This window comes from Balaenoptera physalus (genome assembly GCF_965194825.1).
Source record: "Balaenoptera physalus genome assembly, chromosome: 4".
NCBI lineage: Eukaryota > Metazoa > Chordata > Mammalia > Artiodactyla > Balaenopteridae > Balaenoptera > Balaenoptera physalus.
The window spans coordinates 96,710,705-96,730,123 of NC_138891.1; the positions used below are offsets into that span (position 1 = coordinate 96,710,705).

Consider the following 19,419-nt stretch of genomic DNA (forward strand, 5'->3'; position numbering starts at 1 on the left):
TTACTGCATGTTTGTTTGTAGCATTTGGATTTTAAGGCATATGAATATATTGCCTACTGTTAAAATTAGAAATTTAAGTAAGTGAATGCATGACCAAAAAGAAGAGAAAGATTAAAAAACAGTAAGATAATAACATCCAACCTCTTTGAACACAGAATAAACTGAAGTCAAGGGAAGTGAAATAACAAGCCCAAATCCAAAGACAGTTAGTGTAGCTGTCCAGTTTTCCCAGCACCACTTACTGAAGAGGCTGTCTTTTCTCCACTGTATATGCTTGCCTCCTTTATCAAAGATTACATGACCATAAGTGCATGGGTTTATCTCTGGGCTTTCTATCCTGTTCCATTGATCTATACTTCTGTTTTTATGCCAGTACCATACTGTCTTGATTACTGTAGCTTTGTAGTATAGTCTGAAGTCTGGGAGCCTGATTCCTCCAGCTCTGTTATTCATTCTCAAGATTGCTTTGGTTATTCAGGGTCTTTTGTGTTTCCATACAAATTGTGAAATTTTTTTTCTAGTTCTGTGAAAAATGCCATTAGTAGTTTGATAGGGATTGCACAGAATCTGTAGATTGCTTTGGGTAGTATAGTCATTTTCACAATGTTGATTCTTCCAATCCAAGAACATGGTATATCTCTCCATCTGTTTGTATCATCTTTGATTTCTTTCATCAGTGTCTTATAATTTTCTGCATACAGGTCTTTTGTCTCCTTAGGTAGGTTTGTTCCTAGGTATTTTATTATTTTTGTTGCAGTGGTAAATGGGAGTGTTTCCTAAATTTCTCTTTCAGATTTTTCATCACTAGTGTATAGGAATGCAAGAGATTTCTGTGCATTAATTTTGTATCCTGCAACTTTAGCAAATTCATTGATTAGTTCTAGTAGTTTTCTGGTAGCATCTTTAGGATTCTCTGTGTATAGTATCATGTCAACTGCAGTGACAGCTTTATTTCTTCTTTTCCGATTTGGATTCCTTTTGTTTCTTTTTCTTCTCTGATTGCTGTGGCTAAAAGTTCCAAAACTATGTAGAATAATAGTGGTGAGAGTGGAGAGCCTTGTCTTGTTCCCGATCTTAGAGGAAATGGTTTCAGTTTTTCACCACTGAGAACGATGTTGGTTGTGAGTTTCTCATATATGGCCTTTATTATGTTGAGGTAAGTTCCCTCTATGCCTACTTTCTGGAGGGTTTTTATCATAAATCGGTGTTGAATTTTGTCGAAAGCTTTTTCTGCATCTATTGAGATGATCATATGGTTTTTTTCCTTCAATTTGTTAATATGGTGTATCACATTGATTGATTTACGTATACTGAAGAATCCTTGAATTCCTGGGATAAACCTCACTTGATCATGGTGTATGATCCTTTTAATGTGCTGTTGGATTCTGTTTGCTAGTATTTTGTTGAGGATTTTTGCATCTATGTTCATCAGTGATATTGGCCTGTAGTTTTCTTTCTTTGTGACATCTTTGTCTGGTTTTGGTATCAGGGTGATGGTGGCCTTGTAGAATGAGTTTGGGAGTGTTCCTCTCTCTGCTATATTTTGGAAGAGTTTGAGAATGAAATTAGAACAACTCCCTAAAACCATACACAAAAATAAACTCAAAATGGATTAAAGACCTAAATGTAATACCAAACACTATAAAACTCTTAGAGGAAAACATAGGCAGAACACTCTATGACATAAATCACTGCAAGATCCTTTTAGACCCACCTCCTAGAGAAATGGAAATAAAAATAAAAATAAGCAAATGGGACCTAATGAAACTTAAAAGCTTTTGCACAGCAAAGGAAACCATAAACAAGATGAAAAGACAACCCTCAGAATGGGAGAAAATATTTGCAAATGAAACAACTGACAAAGGATTAATCTCCAAAATTTACAAGCATCTCATGCAGCTCAATATCAAAAAAACAAACAACCCAATCCAAAAATGGACAGAAGACCTAAATAGACATTTCTCCAAGGAAGATATACAGATGGCCAACAAACACATGAAAAGATGCTCAACATCACTAATCATTAGAGAAATGCAAATCAAAACTACAATGAGGTATCACCTCACACCAGTCAGAATGGCCATCATCAAAAAATCTACAAACAATAAATGCTGGAGAGGGTGTGGAGAAAAGGGAGCCCTCTTCCACTGTTGGTGGGAATGTAAATTGATACAGCCACTATGGAGAACAGTATGGAAGTTCCTTAAAAAACTAAAAATAGACCTACCATTCGACCCAGCAATCCCACTACTGGGCATATACCCTGAGAAAACCATAATTCAAAAAGAGTCATTTACCACAATGTTCATTGCAGCTCTATTTACAATAACCAGGACATGGAAGCAACCTAAGTGTCCATCGACATATGAATGGATAAAGAAGATGTGGCACATATATACAATGGAATATTACTCAGCCATAGAAAGAAATGAAATTGAGTTATTTGTAGTGAAGTGGTTGGACCTAGAGTCTGTCATACAGAGTGAAATAAGTCAGAAAGAGAAAAACGAATACCGTATGCTAATACATATATATGGAATTTAAAAAAAAAAATTTTTTAAATGGTTCTTAAGAACCTAGGGGCAAGACAGGAATAAAGACGCAGACGTAGAGAATGGACTTTATGACACGGGAGGGGGAAGGGTAAGCTGGGACAAAGTGAGAGAGTGGCTTGGACATATATACACTACCAAACATAAAATAGATAGCTAGTGGGAAGCAGCCACATAGCACAGGGAGATCAGCTCGGTGCTTTGTGACCACCTAGAGGGGTGGGATAGGGAATTTGGGAGGGAGATGCAAGAGGGAGGATACATGGGGATATATGTATATGTATAGCTGATTCACTTTGTTATAAAGCAGAAACTAACACACCATTGTAAAGCAATTATACTGCAATAAAGACGTTAAAAAAAAAAAAAAAAAGGCAGTTAGTGGCAGAGCCTGCATTGAAACCGTGGAGAATCAGAGGACTCTGCTAAAATAAGACACGGTAACACTTCTGTATCTGAGTCATCAAAGGTAGCAGGGTGGCCAGGGACACAAATCTATAAATTTGATATTTCTTAGCTAACAATATTTCTTATCTCTGAAGCCCTTGACATTGGAGAGAATTTTACAGTTTTATAAAAGTGTTTGACTTCTAATTGCAATTATTAGACACGTGTCACCAGCATTTTTAATAAGACATAAAATGCTAAAGACATGGAATATATCAAACAAGAAGTCACAGGGATGAATAAGGAAACAAAGCAAGAAGCTGAGTACTGGGTAGCTGGGTACCAAAGTCAATTTAGAAACAATAAAAGCCCTGTCAAGACCTGGAGAAGGTTCCCTGTCATCAACCATGCCACTGGGATGGCGGTGGAAAGGGCCCATAACAGCAGTGCTTGCATCTGGTGGTGACTCTCACAGACAGTCCATCCTTGGCACACTCCTCTCCTTCCTCCTTCCCCCACCTTTGTTCATTTCCTGATATTATTCATGTAAGAGTCTCTTTCTTTGGCTAAATTGGGAGGTCAGAGGTGATGTCTTCTTCATTTTCACGTGCCCCACTGTACCTTGTGCCCAGCACACTACCTTGAACATAGTAAGCTCCTAGATTTGTAGAACATTGAAAGCAGAAAGGGCTTTATAAAATATCTAGTCCAATTTTTTGAAACTTGTTTTAAAGCAATAAATCTATATTAAAATGAATAACTATATAGAGTCCTCAATATATAAAACAGATTTTTTTTGAAAAGAGATGTTTTGGCTGAAGAGGAAGCAAAGGAGGGGAGAGCAGACAAAGGTCAACTAGCAATAATCTCTTTCCTGTTCCTCTTGCAGCACCTCAGCGATCATAGTTTGGAAACTACTGATGCAGTGCAACCCCTTCATTTTCTAAATGGAGACATTCCTTAAAATTTTATCCACTTAATTGACATACCCAAGGCAGGGCTGGTGACCTGCAACTGTTGGGATCACCATATTCCCCTGGTGGGGATATCAGTTCTATCCAAGTGACTAGGGTGAGGATATGGGGAGAGCAGAATCTGTGTAGACTCTGGAAACACACACCTTCTTCTTTCCTAGTCTACTTGTTTGGAGGAGACCCTCATTAGGGATGAGAAACAATATCCATTCTGCCTATACTGGTTCTGCTCAGTCTATAGTCTTTCTGGAATAAGTTAAGCAGCTTGCCTCTGTCAGGAGAAATGGGTTGGGGCAGGGAGAGCACTGAGGTACTGGGGACCTAGCCTCGTTCATCAAGGGCCATTCATGGGCCTCTCCTTGTTTACCACATTCGTTCCAAGACAGTTAGCGGAGGGCCTAAGGGCTATTCTGAAAGACCTGTTTAACATTGTTTGAGTTTGATGGGGATCCACAGACCACATAGAAGGTTAATCAGTTAGTGTATTGTGTGCAACTAACACACCTAGCAATGTTTGGAAGTGAAAGGCAAGATTAATAATAAGTGAATGAGATCATTTCAAAGAGGGACAGGTGTTCTAAAGAACATAAAACAGAAGGATGGTGTTTCAGACAGAATGAGTGCAGTTATGTTGCAATAACCAACAACGCTCCAAATCTCAGTGTCCTAAAACAACAAAGTTGGAGTTTTTTCTTACACGTGCCCTACATCAGGGGGGCTCTGCTCCGTGTTGTGCTCACACCTGGGTAACACCAAGGCTAATGAGACTCCGCCATCACATCCTTTTTAATCTATGTCCTATTGCCCAAAACTTATCCCAGAGGCCGGCCTGCCTGTAACAGTGTCAGGAAAGTATCATCTTCTCATGTGGCCCAGAGGAGAGGAAAACTACGGAAGAGCACACTAGATGGCGGGTGAGGGGGAACACAAGGGCTGATTAGGGTGATCTAGCAAAGTCTTTCTAAGGAGATGACATTTGAGCTGAGATCTGAATGATGAGAATGAACCCACCAAGCGAAAGCAACAGGAAAGGCATTTCAGGCAGAGGGAATGGCAAATGCAAAAGGTCCTTAGGCCAAAACAAGTGTACAAGGAGATAAATGAAGGCCAGTGTGACCAGAGTCAGTGAAGCCAAATGATGAAAAGCCATAAGGATTATGATAAAAAATTTAGATTTTATCCAAAGTGTGCCCCAAACTCAAATTAACTAATGTTTCCTCTTTTTAACACAAGCCAAAAGTCGTCCTTATTTTACACTAAAAACAAAAATTCACACTTTCCTTTTCAGTTTTCTGTTTCTCAGGCTAAACTAAGCCTTTACCTTTTTCATATTCGCCTCAAGTTCACGTTTTTCTAAGCATTTGAAATACCACAGAACATCGTGACAGGATTTACAATGTTTCCTGGAACTTTTTACCTCAGTTCTGTATTTTCTCAGGCCTCACTTCAGTCTTGATCAGCAACCAGATCTGTGCTCTTAGCTGCTGACAGAACACACATTCTCTGAAAAGGCAAAAAGCAAGGAAGTTAGCATTCTGAGAAAAAAGGACAAACTTTATTTACTTAGCAGAGAAATAATCTGTTCTCTATTAGAGCCTAGTATTTTTAGAACCAAACCAAATATAGAAAACCTTTTATTCCCTATGGAAATTATCTAGATTGTTCGATGTTCTGGAGTTTATTGAGTTTCCAGAGTAACTTTCCAAAAAAGAAGATCCTGAGACCTTTATCTTCCATACTGCTTATGTTTAATGAAAACCTCTTCAAGTCCAAAACATTGTTTCCTGCTCTCTAACAAGGATAAACATTTGATAAAACCAGGCAAATCTCTCTGGGCCTCATGTTTCTTATGTACAAGACAGACATAGTCAGTAATAGAGCAAAGCCAAACATTAGGATGACAGAGCCGTGCTGGGTGGGCTCACCTGCCTTCCCACTGCTGCCGTGTTGGCTGCCTCATGAAGGCACCAGGCATTTTCTCAGTGGTCCAGTGGAGAATTGAACTCAGCCCTGTGGCCTGCATAACAGGAGGTTTTCTAGGCTGCTTCATGAAGGCCACTAACAAGAATAACCAGTGACTATTGTGTGAAATTTGGCTGAACAGCTCACCCAATTAGAATATACTGCTAAATAGCAAGATTTTTGTTCAGGCAACTCTACTTGGGTGTCCCTAATATTTGTCCTATAGTAGAGTATAATCATTCAATATGCAAACTTTGGAGTCAGGCAATCAGATATCCCATCACATCACAGTCACTTTTTATTATTCAAGCTCCCTGTGCTTCATTTTCCCTTGTTTGAAAATGGGTTAACAGGGCTTGTTTCATCAGATTATTGTAAGGATTATGACATATTGAGTATAAATCTGTTAGCATATTACATAATCCATGGTAAGTCTCAGTAAACATTAACTTTCATCATCATCATCATCATCATCAACCTTGAAGAATGGAGAGTCACCACTTAAAAATGTCTCACATGCTTTGGGAATGTCAATTATTCAATTTCTAGTTATCAGGCTTGAATATTTACAAATCACTCCAAAGAGTACATTCAAACTAAGGAAGAAAGCAACTTCCTTCAAACACCCAGTCTTCACTATGAGGAATTTCTTCCTCAGATATGCTTTTTAGATTTTGCCCCTCTCATTTTGTTTATCCACTTGTTTGTGTTTTCCTTTCCTAAGATAAGATGAAGAATTTCTTTCATGCTATAACTCCTTATATCTGATGTTTGTTATAGAAAAATTCTAAGTCTTCTTTTCTAATTCCAGCAGTGTATAATGCATGGAAACTGAAGGTAGGCTTTAGGTTCAAGATAATTCTATCTTGTGTTATTATGAAAATTAAATAATGTATTGTGAAAGTGTGTGTAAACAGTAAGGTTCTATTCAAATGTTAGCCATTATTATATTTACTGTTTCCTTATATTCCTCAAATATTATAAAACTTTCTCACCCAAACTGTAAAAGTAACTGGGTTAACTAGTTAAACCAGTTTTAAGTGAGGTCAATTGTAGGTTGTCCTCTGTTCCAACACCACAAGAACTGCCTTTGGAACAAGTCATTGAAACCAAATGAGCAACCAGTTATAGATGACAGATAAAGAGCAGAAGTGCATAATTTACTTCCAATAATCTCTTCCCAATCACACTAAATCAATAAAAATGCATAAAACCACAATAGATAGATGCCAGTATGGCTCCTCTGGCTCAGTAGACAATAATCTCATGGTTAATAACTTGTTCAGGTAAAATCAAGTCTAAAGACACACAATTTTGGGACTTCCCTGGTGGCGCAGTGGATAAGAGTCCGTGCTCCCAGTGCAGGGGGCCCAGGTTCAATCCCTTGTCAGGGAACTAGATACCACATGCAGCAACTAAGAAGCCCATGTGCTGCAACTAAGGAACAGGTGATTCGCAACTAAGGAGCCCTGGAGCTGCAACTAAGGAGCCCACCTGCCACAACTAAGACCCGGTGCAACCAAATAAATAAATAAATATTTTTAAAAAAAAAAGACACACAATTTGGTCCAAAAAAATAAATCTGCTTTTATCTGAATTGCTCATGTAACTTTTTTTTTACCAGAAAATAATGTTTGTCTTTGTAAAACCCAAAATTACTAGGAATTCTTCAATGTTCTCCATCTGATATAGTGTTAGACACTCAATGTGTGACATAAAGAGAAAAGGGAAGACAGAGAAGTCATCTGAGCCTGTCTTACTGTTCCCTTGTTTTTCTTCCCCTATTGCAAACACCCTATTTTAGGCTCTTGTCATATCAGGAGTGGGTTAATAGATAAGCCTCCTAACCAGATTCCATGCCTATATGTAAAATGCTAGCACACAGCACACATTGTGTACATGTTAATTCCCTCCTTCACACAATTCCATCCAACTTCCACATTCACTTGCTAAAACACTATACTAATATGTCAGTTCATTCTTCGTGCCTCCAAAATAGCCAATATACCAAAAGTAGACCATATATTTATTTATACACAAATACATATACATATATACACAATTTGGATTAAATAAACATTTTAAAAATCTAAGATCAAAATTCTAAAAAATAGAAAAGCAAATCAGCTCTTTGGAAGAATAATGTTTGATGTTTCAATTAATTTGAAAAAGTTATATAGAGAAAAAACAGTAAAATAAGAACTTTATATTTATAATAAAAACAACCTAAGAAATAAAAGACACCAATATTCTCAACAAATATTATTTGCAGAGGGTTCCAAACTATAGTATATAAAAAGTTCATACAAAATGGTGAGAAAGTCCATCAATTTTCCAAAAGATGAACTGGCAGGACACAATCAGATAATTCATACAAGAATAAATACACTTGCAAATAAATAAATGGAGGAAATGCTTAATGTAGCTAGTAATAAAAAATGAATACAAACTAAACAATGAAGCTGATAAAAAATTGATGAAGAGTACAGGTTTGCAATCAAACTCTACCTCAAGTCCTAGCATGGTCACCTACAGTCATAAGAACCTTACAAAGTATTTACATCTCTCAATTTTGATTCCCTCATCATATGATCGTAATCATTTCACATGGTTGTTTGTAGGATTAAACAAAATAATCTTGGCAAAGCATCTAATAAAATACCTAACACAAAGTAAGTGCTTAATAAATGGTTGTTCATATGATGATTATTGCTACCATAGTTATTACCATGTAATACCTAAGAAATTAATGCTTAAAATGTTCTCATTCACTATTGCCAAGGTGATGTTCAAACTAGTGTACCCATTCATTAATAGTGCCTTTTTAAACTGGTCTAATTTTTGCAAAGTTCAAGTTACGAAATTGTCCATAGACATTTTGTGAATATATCCTAGGGTAATACAATAAGGAAAAGGTTAAGTTAGTCATCAGAGCACTTTTCATAAAATTAAAGCAATAGCAAAAATATTTGGCAATCCAAAAAAGTGTATTAAACTCAGATACCAGTGGAAGATTATGTAGCCACTAACAAAATGTTTGAAGCAATATTTAATGGGATAAAAGTAGATGATTATGGGGGTGTGGTAGGAGTTCAACTATTTAAAGATGTCTTTAGATATTAAAACAAATGGGGGAGAGCATAAAAACCTGAACCCACTTGATAGCAGGATTTCTTAGGTCAAGTTCCTCAAAAGCACACCTTGAAACAAGGATTTGCTTGCAAATAATTTATTGAAGAAGTGCTCCAAGCAAGCATTGGAAAAGGATCTGCAGAAGAGCTAAGGGTAGGGCAGAAGCCAAGCGTGGTGTGACTTTCAGGTAAAGTCTCTCACAGGCAGTTTCAGCCTGATTCTGCAGAGGAATTCTAAAGTGCAAATTACACTTCATAGTTTTTCCTACTCAAAGCAAGTGTGCTGAGCTTTCATATTCTGGTAGCAGTCAGTTATTAGCTAACAGCTGCCTAGTGAGGTGAGAGGCTGAAGGAGACCCAAGCGTTCCAGGCTCCTTGTGCCTGTGGCAAAGTGGCTCCCATAGCCTCAAGGCAGTCCTCTGAAGAGAGTGGCAGGTGACATTACACACACACACACACACATAGTGGTAATTACGTAGAGGTGATGGATACATTAGTTTGATTGCAGTGATCTTTTTACAATGTATATATAATATATCAAAACATCAAGTTGTACACCTTAAATATATACAACTTTTTTTATGCCAAAGGTATCTCAATAAAGCTGTTAAAGGAAAAAAGAAGAGAAAGTTCACAAAAGCTGGGGGAGTATGCACAGTAATAGTAAAAGGCACCAAAGGGGATCTGGGCGGACAGAGCATTAACAGAATCCACGTGGTGAATTTTTCCCTTTTCGATTTCATTTCACATGTTTGAACTATACATAAATACAAAAAGAAAACAGTTTAGCTGCACCCCATTGCTACAGGCTAAAATCCAGATTTTCAGGGCAATCGTTGAGGTCCAATTAATAAATCTTATTTTGGGGGATATGCAGTTGCCAACATCAGTGGCCCTTTTATAGACTCTGCCACTCTACCCATTTGCCTCTAGAGATCCCTACACACACACCCCACTTCCAGCCCCTCCTCAAAAGCTGGCAGGGACTGGGACTGCCCATCCTTGGGAGGTGCTGTCCACCAACGACACCCTCTCCCCCTTTACTCCCTTGGGACTCAGAAGAAGAATAGATTTAGAGATGTTTTACGTCTCAAAGGATGTGGAATGTGAAGCCTCTACACTTGCTTGGAGTCTGTAATCAAAGTTTCAATACTTGAATTAAAGTTTCAATATTTGAATGTCTTAGACTAAGTTAGGATTTGGGGTCATAAGTGATATTTCAGCCATTTCTATGGATAAAATAAAATTCAGAAAGCAGCCTGGGGACTCAACTGCAGTTTAGAATGTCACTTCTATGAGAAATCATTAAATTTAAAACAATTCATTTAAGAAATGCCATATTCATTCATTCATATATAGAAAGATATATGTATATGACTTTTTAAAGTGATTTGATCTCATATTTTAAAAGTCTCAGAAATATATGAATATGATTTGACCATCTATAATTCAAAAAAAAAAAAAAGGAACTTGGTGTAAAATGATGTTCAATGAGCATTCCTTATAAGAAAAAAAAAGGAAGGAAAGAAGGAAGGAAGGAAACAAGGAAGGAAGGAAGGAAGAAATGAGGGGGGAAGAAAAGGAAAGAAGAAAACAAAAACACTTGGAAAAATCCTGAAGGGATTAGTATAAAATATGTATAGTCATTCAATTAAATATTATGTTTAGAGAATTTTAATAGCATTGGGAAATGCTTATGCAATAATATATGGAAAAGTATCATATAAAATTTAATAGAATATATTTTTACTACATTTAATTAAAATAATAAACATAAATTGAAACCCACCTATACTTCCTTGAACACTTCTCTAGAGTTACCTGTGGCATCTGCACACACCCTGGCTTTCAAATTCAACCACTTGATCATTCTATCCTACTTCCTGGAACATGTCTCAGTGGCACATCTGTTCATTCAAAATCCAAATACAGATGTATAATAGGTGGTTATTACATACCAAGCATGGTCCTGGGAGCTGAGGACACAAAAGTGAGTAAAATTTGGTGCCTAACCATCATGGAATTCACACTCAGGCAGGGGGAGAGACACAGAACATAGCAACATGGTAAATACAATGGGACAGTGTTTGATGAAGGCTCAGCTCTGAAACATATTTGATTATTCTCCGCAGAGCCTAGATCAAGTAACTAACTATCCTGAAAATAGTTAATGATTACTTAATTGATTGAAATTTAAGTAAACTAAATAAATGTATCCATTGAACTGAGGAAATGATTCAGTTAGGATCTTCAAAATACCTGGTTATGTCAATCAACTTAATGGATAGCAGGTGATTTTACTTCTAGTAACAAAACATGGAAAAACAGCTGGCAAGGAAAACATCAGTGTCTTGAGGGACAGGAATATTTTTAAAAGTATAGTCTTTGTGTTCAGATCTGAGGTTCCCAAAATTTCATGTGCATAAAAATCATCTGAAAGATTTATTGAAAATGCAAATCGATTGGCTGATAGCAGTCCACAAAAAATGCAAATCCAGTAGGTCTAAGGGGAGCACCAGGAATAAGCATCTAAAGATACTCAGATGCAGTAAAACAAAGATTACAACTTAAAATATATGACTTGGGCTTCCCTGGTGGCACAGTGGTTGAGAATCTGCCTGCCAATGCAGGGGACACGGGTTCGAGCCCCGGTCTGGGACGATCCCACATGCCGCGGAGCAGCTGGGCCCGTGAGCCACAATTACTGAGCCCGCACGTCTGGAGCCTGTGCTCCGCAACAAGAGAGGCCGTGGTAATGAGAGGCCCGCTCACCGCGATGAAGAGTGGCCCCCACTTGCCACAACTAGAGAAAGCCCTCGCACAGAAATTAAGACCCAACACAGCCATAAATAAATAAATAAATAAAATGTTATATAAACAAATAATTTTAAAAATATATATATATGACTTTAAATAATTTAATAAACATATTTTGTGCAGATAATATTCTACCACAATGATACCTTTAAAAATAACACCCTAGGGACTTCCCTGGTGGTCCAGTGGTTAAGACTCCGCACTTCCACTGCAGGGGGCACGGGTTCAATCCCTGGTAGGGGAACCAAGATCCTGCATGCTGTGTGGCATGGCCAAAAAGAAAAAAAAAAAAAAAATAGCACCCTAATTAAGTAAAACATTTTTACAAAATATTCAAAGCAGAAAAAAGTTAAATATATTTTCTGTTTAAGAAATGTCATTGGTGTATATGTAGACTCAGATATTAATTAAAGAATATTGTATGTATCCCACTTCCATCTGTCAACATTACAAACTCTGTTTACTCAGTCACCTGTAAAGTGAAAGACAACATTGTGAAATTGGATTTTTATCATCTGAGGTATGGCTCTAGGCTAACCGGAAATTTATCTTTGGAAGTAGCATTAATCTAATTTCCTTGCAGACCTTCATGTTGGTGACAGGCACACCTACAGTTTTACTGACTGATGAGACAGAATCCTGGAAGCAGAAAGTTTTGGAAAAATGAAATTTGTAATTAACTTTTGGGACCATGTTGTCTTCCTTCTAACTGACTCTAATCCAGAAACTAATATTTGCTTGTGAAAGTTGAAGCACTTTGGAAATCTGTCACAGTAAAGAGAAGGAAAACTACTTAAGATAAAAGAAATTTTTGAAGTGGAAAATGGGTTCCAGTATGCAACAGTGTTAGCTGTGTTCTTTGCCATAAATTCTAGGTTTGTTACACAGGATTTGTAAATGCATGTGCTTATTCCAGTGACCACAATATAAAGGAAACATAATGTACTGGAGAAAAAATAGGACCTGAATTCTAGTCCCAGATCCACCACCAATAAGCTCTACAACCCATAACCTCTATGAACTTCAATTCTCAGATTTGCAAAATTCAGCGAGTGAACACCACATGGTCTCTGTGACCTTTCCAGCTCTATAATTCTAAAAAGCAGGGGATATAAAAACAGTGAAATATATTTCAATCTCACAGAAGACTATGTGTTGACATTGAAAGATGCACGTGATGTATTGAGAATATCATACTGCCATAGCCTAGCACAGTCTTTGACTCATAATAAGTGCTCAATTAATATTTGGTAGATAAATGAAAGAACAAACCTGTGAAATTACACAGAATAAGAAATATGGTTCAGTACTTTACTTATGCTTCTAGAAAATTTAGCATACCAAATCTTGGTCAGCCAATTAATGAACACTCATTTTGACCTATTGTGAAAAGAGGCTATAAAGGATCAAAATGTCCTGGTTGACGACATAAATGTTCACACATGAAATGATATGACGTAGGTACTATATCTACATATAGGTATCAACTGGTAACCTGATTATCAACCTTAGTACAAAGGAAAGGAGAGAGCAAGATCTGGTAAAGGCTTCCTGAGGGAGGAAGTGGGTTGAGATCTTGAACCAGGTAAGGTTGATGGGTTGGCAGATGAGGGGTTTGTGAAAAGGGCTAAAAACAGAAAAGAGAAAGTCATTTTAGTGATAGAGCAAGCAGATTCACTTTACTAGGAACAAGATCTAAAAACAGATGAGGCTAATGGGTGGCTAGAGATTGTTGATGGGGGAATTGTAATGCGTGACAATTTAACATCATCTTTTCATCAGGAACAGGAAGAGTAGAAAAGATGTTCTTAGATCTGCATTGTCCATTGTGGAAGCGGCTAGCCACATGTGGCTACTGAGCACCTAAAACATGGCTGGCCCAAAGTGAGATGTGCTATAAGTGTAAAATATATGACAGATTTCAAAGGCTTGGTACCAGAAAAATAGGAATGTAAAATATCCCATTAATACATTTGTACTGATTACATGTTGAAATAATATCATTTGGGATATGGTGGGTTAAACGAAATGTATTGTGTAAATTAATTTCACATGTTTCTTTGTACTCTTTTAAGGTGGCTACTAAAAATGTCTCATTACATATGATTCACATTGGACAGCGCATTTCTATTGGACAGCGCTACTCTAGATAGATTTTCCCAGCAGCAGTCATGAGTAGCATATTGCAGTGCTAAGAGAAGAGAATCCAGGGGATCAACTAAAAGGTAAAATTGTAGGTAGAGATGAATCAATAAGACACAGTAGAAAAGCAATCAACAGATAAAAGAAATATATAATTACTATATATTCACAGATAAATTAATAGAAGTTTCTAATCTGGAATACCACTATGATTATAAAACATAATTAAATTTAAATGTTTATATTCACAGATAAATTAACATATTAGAAGTTTCTAATCTGGAATGTCACCATGATTATAAAATACATGAAATAAATGAAATTTAGAACTCTGAACTTTCTGCCTGATACAGAAGTTATACTCAATAATGTATTTCTTTTCAGCTTTATAACTCTTTCAGTACATGAATGCTTAGTGATCCCACATACCTGCTGATCTCAAGCCTGGAGATCATCTGACAGCTTCATAAAGGATCTCCTATCCAGTCATTTTGGCAACCTCAAAATTTAACACAGTCCATGGTACATATTACATGTTCAAGAAATATTTGTTGAATGGGTGGAGGATATCACACCCAAAATCATGACTATACACAGGAGGCTAGACATCATGCTTTCCATATTTGCCACTCCAGAAAGTGAAAAATATCAATAAAATCCCTAGTATCCAAAAGAGTACCCCATATGTTAGTAAGTTTTAAAAAACACTGATATTCCAGTATGCACAATCAAATTTTTTAATGAGTTTAATATGAAATGGAGCTGATTATACTCTATGAAAGCAAACACTATATTGTAGTATACTTTTCTTTTTTTGTTAAATAAAAAAAGACACAGAGAGAGAGAGAGAAAGACTTTTACTGGACAATTCCGGTAAATAGAATACTATCAAGCAGTTTACCATTCTCCCACCTCAAAATCTTCTGTATTTTGTTTACTTAATCCTATTTTAGCTAATATAGTTTGGTATTGGAATGGAAATTCTGGGGAAATTCCAAGTAGTACTGGAAAATGGTGTGATTTAATTACCTTTTTTTCCTGTTTCTGTTTTGAGCTAGTATAACATCAGGGTGAGGTGAATATCTTGGCTAAGTGTTTTTTCAGCTAACTGGACCTCCCTCTCACAGGCCCTGAAGATTCCATGACGCTGCCGATTCTGGGAGCTGCTTAGTCTAATCCCTTGCCACAAATATCCCTCCCCTCCCCAATAGTCCTATGCCACTTGGTTGGGATAATGAGAGTACTGTACCACCAGGCTTCACAAGCCAAGCAGTGACCAATACAAAAATGTTTGTTGTCTCTCTGCCCCACCTGCCCTGGCTGGTCCACCTAACAGGAATTCCCCCCAATGCTTTGCTTGCCATGTCTAGCTCCTCTCCTGATTTCACAACAGAAGCTGTGTTTCCTACCAACTGCATCTAGAAATCCATTGACCTTGCTCTCATTTTTCTTTACCTAATCCTCTCCTTCATTACCATCTGGACAATGAAACATTCTTTCATATTTACCCATTCCTTCTTGTCTTTACAAAAATATTGTCCAGGGAAAAATTCACCATGCTGGCTCAGTTTTTCAAGACTATAGCCGAACAATAATCTCTTGACTTGATTCATTGTGATGGTCAAAGACTATTTTGGTTCTCAGTTCATTAGACTCCCTTGGCTGACATTTGCATGAAAGATCTCTCAAAAGTCTTATGCAGCCCAAATACCATCAACTACAGAGCTACATCATCACACTGTGTAAATTCTCTGTAATCTCTAAGACCCTAATGATCTTTCTTTTAAATGAAATTCCATTTCTTGTCAAAGCATACTTTCTTCTAATCTTAATTCAATTTGAGTAATTCACAGAGAAACTGAAAACTCATGGAACTACGATGGCCCTACATTCTGAGCCTGAATAGGCCAACAAGCTTAGAAATAAAGACTTTCTTAATATCTTCTTCTCTTTCTAGGTAAACTAAGTAATGGCATGGAAAGGATTTTAAAATCTTAACAAAAATTTTATGAAAAATAAACTACATAGTAAGTGTTCCCTTCTTAGAAAAAAGAAAGAAAAAACGGTGCTTTTCACTGAAACATGGAAGTAATTTTACACAGTGTTAGGAAATTGTCTTTCTACCTTCTCAAATGTAAATGTTTCTAAGAAAAAGTTTTAAGTAGAGAGGAAGAGGGGATTAAGGGAGAGGTCTTCTAGCAAAGCTTTAATGTTATTTGAGTACAAGATTTACAAGTACGGTCTGGAAACCTTGCGGTAATTTCACTGAGATCCTTAAGAATGCAAATTTTTAGACTTCTACCTGCTCTAAAAATATGCAAAATTCATCAACTCCCTAAAATCCTCCCCGGGAAAAAAAATGTGTTTAAAAAAAAACACTCAACATGAGTTATGTAAAATCCTATATTCCCATTGTCTTTCCCTTGAGTCTCTCACAATTATTACAAACATATTTTTCATATCCTAAGGTCCAGTGGATGTCCCTTCTCACACTGAAGCTAAAAACAACTAAACTAACTTTCTCATGCAATTACTGTCATATTTACCATCTATTTTTTTATTCAAGTGCAGTTAATCTTTCCACTACATTCAAAACTCTTTCAGCAACAACCGTTACAAAGAAATGCAAAAACAACCACAAAAAAGAATCACAACATAATGATTTCAGTAATTAAAACAGAAATAAAAAAGAACATCTCTGCAATATATTGTTACCCCTGGAGTATTCAATTTTGCAACGATTAAAAATTTAAGCGTATTCTATTGAATAAAAGCTCCTGCCTGCCTTGACCTTTTTTCTCAGAAGTCACTGACACTGTCTACTTTTGGGTTGAACACTGCCTAACACCCAAGACATGCCCAACAAAAACAGGTCACTTAGCAGCCCTAGTCCTCCAACACAGCAGACCTAGAACTGACTGTCTGAGACTGCTGTTATGGACTGAATGTTTGTGTCCTCCCAAAATTCATATGTTGAAGCCCTAACTCTAAGTGTGATGGTATTAGAAGGTGGAGCCTTTGGGAGACAACTAGGTTTGGATGAGGCCATGAGGGTACAGTCCACAATGTGATCAAAACCCTTAAAAGAAGAGAAAGAGACACCAGAGCTCTTTCTCTGCCATGTGAAGATACAGAGAGAAGGCAGTCCTCTACAAGCCAGGGAAAAGGGTCCTCACAAGAATTAGACCATGCTAACACCCTGATCTTGGACTTCACAGGCTCCAGAGTTGTGAGAAATAAATGTCTGCTGTTTAAGTCACCCAGTCTATGGCATTTTTGTTAAAGTAGTCTGAGCAGCCAAAGACACCTGGTACCCAATGAATTTACAGTAGACCCCAAGTATCTGCACAGACACTGATCCTGCACCACTTCTGACAGTGTTGGCCCATTCTATCTTATTGGATTTCTACCCCTGCTTCCCTGAATTCCAATTCACTCATCTGCTAATAGGACAAGAGCTTTGCCTCATCTGATTGCTAAGACCTAATACTTTGTCCAGCTCTTGCAGATTCCTTCACTCTCAGCTGCTGATGAATGGCCATATTTTCTGGAACCTCAGTGGTGATGCTCACCTGACTTCAATATTCCATTGCCACCTGCTTTTCTGCTAATGTCTCTGCCTACTGGACTGCACCTACTTACTTTTCAGTGCCCAAGGGACGATACTGGAGTTTTGTGTTTCCCTTTGCTTGATATCTGACTGTATATAACTTAATCTCTTAATCTGCCCCACACTTCTTTATCCCTTCCAACCTATATTGTTCATGGCCCAATATGCCTGGTTTTGAATGCTCAGTCCACAGCAGAGGTAAACAAAATAAAACACAGAAATACTCATCTCTAGCAAGATCGTATTACTGGCCTTAACAAAAATGAGTTTTTCAACACAGAAAAATATATTAAGAATTTTTAATAGGTGTGATATAATAATGATGATGATGACAAATAGCTATAAGATAAATAGATGATCATATATGGCTACTTATTAGTGCCTAGCCCTATGCTAACTATTTTATACACATTAACTACTTAATTCTTAGGCTTTGTTACCCCAACAGAAGAAACTGAGCCTTGGAGGAGTTGAGGGAGGTCCCCAAGATTTCTCACCTAATACCTGGTGGAGGTGAGCTTCCCATCTAGATCTGGCTCAAGGGCCTCAGCTCTGTACAACTAGCCACATGGCCTCTGTTTCACCTCTGAAGAGCTTGATGTTGAAATTGTGACACACTCTTGATTTGTTGTAATTGTTCAATGCTAGAAAAAGCTTAACAGAAAGTTGCCTAATATACCTTTTAACCCCATGAATCTAAAATTCTAATATTCATCCTGAGAATGTGAAACGTAGCAGTAGCTATCCTGTTGACATCCTTAAGAAATAAAATGCTTGACATGTACATTCATTTCATAAACTTGAAAGTGTATCATAATGCATCAGTTTCTCAACTTGTGCAATTCTTTGTAATGAAAAGTTTTCTATGGCACAACCAGAAGATATTTTTAACTTTTTTGATTATTCAGAATCCCCACTGTGAACGTCACCTATTGGGGTACAGTGATGTCCTTTGTGACTCTTAATGAATGAAAACTGTGTATCCCCACACTAATTACCCCCATGCTGTTATTTCTGAAGTTATTTAATTTACTTTGATCAATTTATCTTCTCCATGGCATATGATCATTTGCACTTTTTGTTTTTATTCTCCTCTAGCAATACCCTTCTAATTTACTACTTTTAATCTACTTAGTTTGTAAAAGCAGTGATACTCATTTATTTGATCTGTGAGTAAAATGGGCTCAGAAAGTATTCAGGAACTACATTCATAAATAATATAGAACTTGCAGAAGATGAGTTAATTGTAAATGTATGGATTTATTTCTGGGCTCTCTATTCTGTTCCATTGATCTATGTGTCTGTTTTTATGCCTATACCATACTGTTTGTAATATATTTTGAAATCAGTAAGTTTAATGCCTCCAGTTTTGTTTTTCTTTCTCAAGATTACTTTGGCTATTTGGTATCTTTCATGGTTCCATATAAACTTTAGGACTGTTCTTTTTTTTTTTTTCTGTGAAAAATTCCATTGAAATTTTGGTAGACAGTGTATTGAATCTGTAGATCACTTTGAGTAGTATGGACGTTTCAACCATATTTATTTTTTCAATCCGTGAACACAGAACATACTTCCATTTATTTGTGTCTTCTTCAGTATATTTCATCAATGTCTCATAGTTTTCAGTGTAGAGTTTTCTCACCTCTTTGGTCAAATTTATTCCTAGGTATTTTATTGTTTCAATACTACTGTAAATGGGATTGTTTTGTTAATTTCTTTTTCAGATAGTTTGTTGGTAATATATAAAAATGCACCTGATTTTTGTATGTTGATTTTGTACCCTTCAACTTTATCGAATTAGTTTATTAGTTCTAACAGTTTTTGGTAGACTCTTTAAGGTTTTC

At 36.8% G+C, this 19,419-nt stretch overlaps 2 protein-coding genes across 5 annotated transcripts in view; both read right to left on the reverse strand.

The window, feature by feature from the left end:
- ZPLD1 (zona pellucida like domain containing 1) overlaps positions 1 to 4,975 on the reverse strand; it is a 356,592-nt gene extending 351,617 nt beyond the window's left edge. The window contains exon 1 of the mRNA XM_082460475.1: positions 1,341 to 4,975. The gene's annotated coding sequence lies outside the window, so the exon portion shown is untranslated. The remainder of the gene's footprint in view (positions 1 to 1,340) is intronic.
- Positions 4,976 to 5,070: 95 nt separating this feature from the next.
- The window catches only part of NFKBIZ (NFKB inhibitor zeta), a 290,471-nt gene continuing 276,122 nt past the window's right edge, over positions 5,071 to 19,419 (reverse strand). For all 4 annotated transcript variants that reach the window (XR_014263082.1, XR_014263083.1, XR_014263084.1 and 1 more), the window contains one exon: positions 5,071 to 5,416. The gene's annotated coding sequence lies outside the window, so the exon portion shown is untranslated. The remainder of the gene's footprint in view (positions 5,417 to 19,419) is intronic.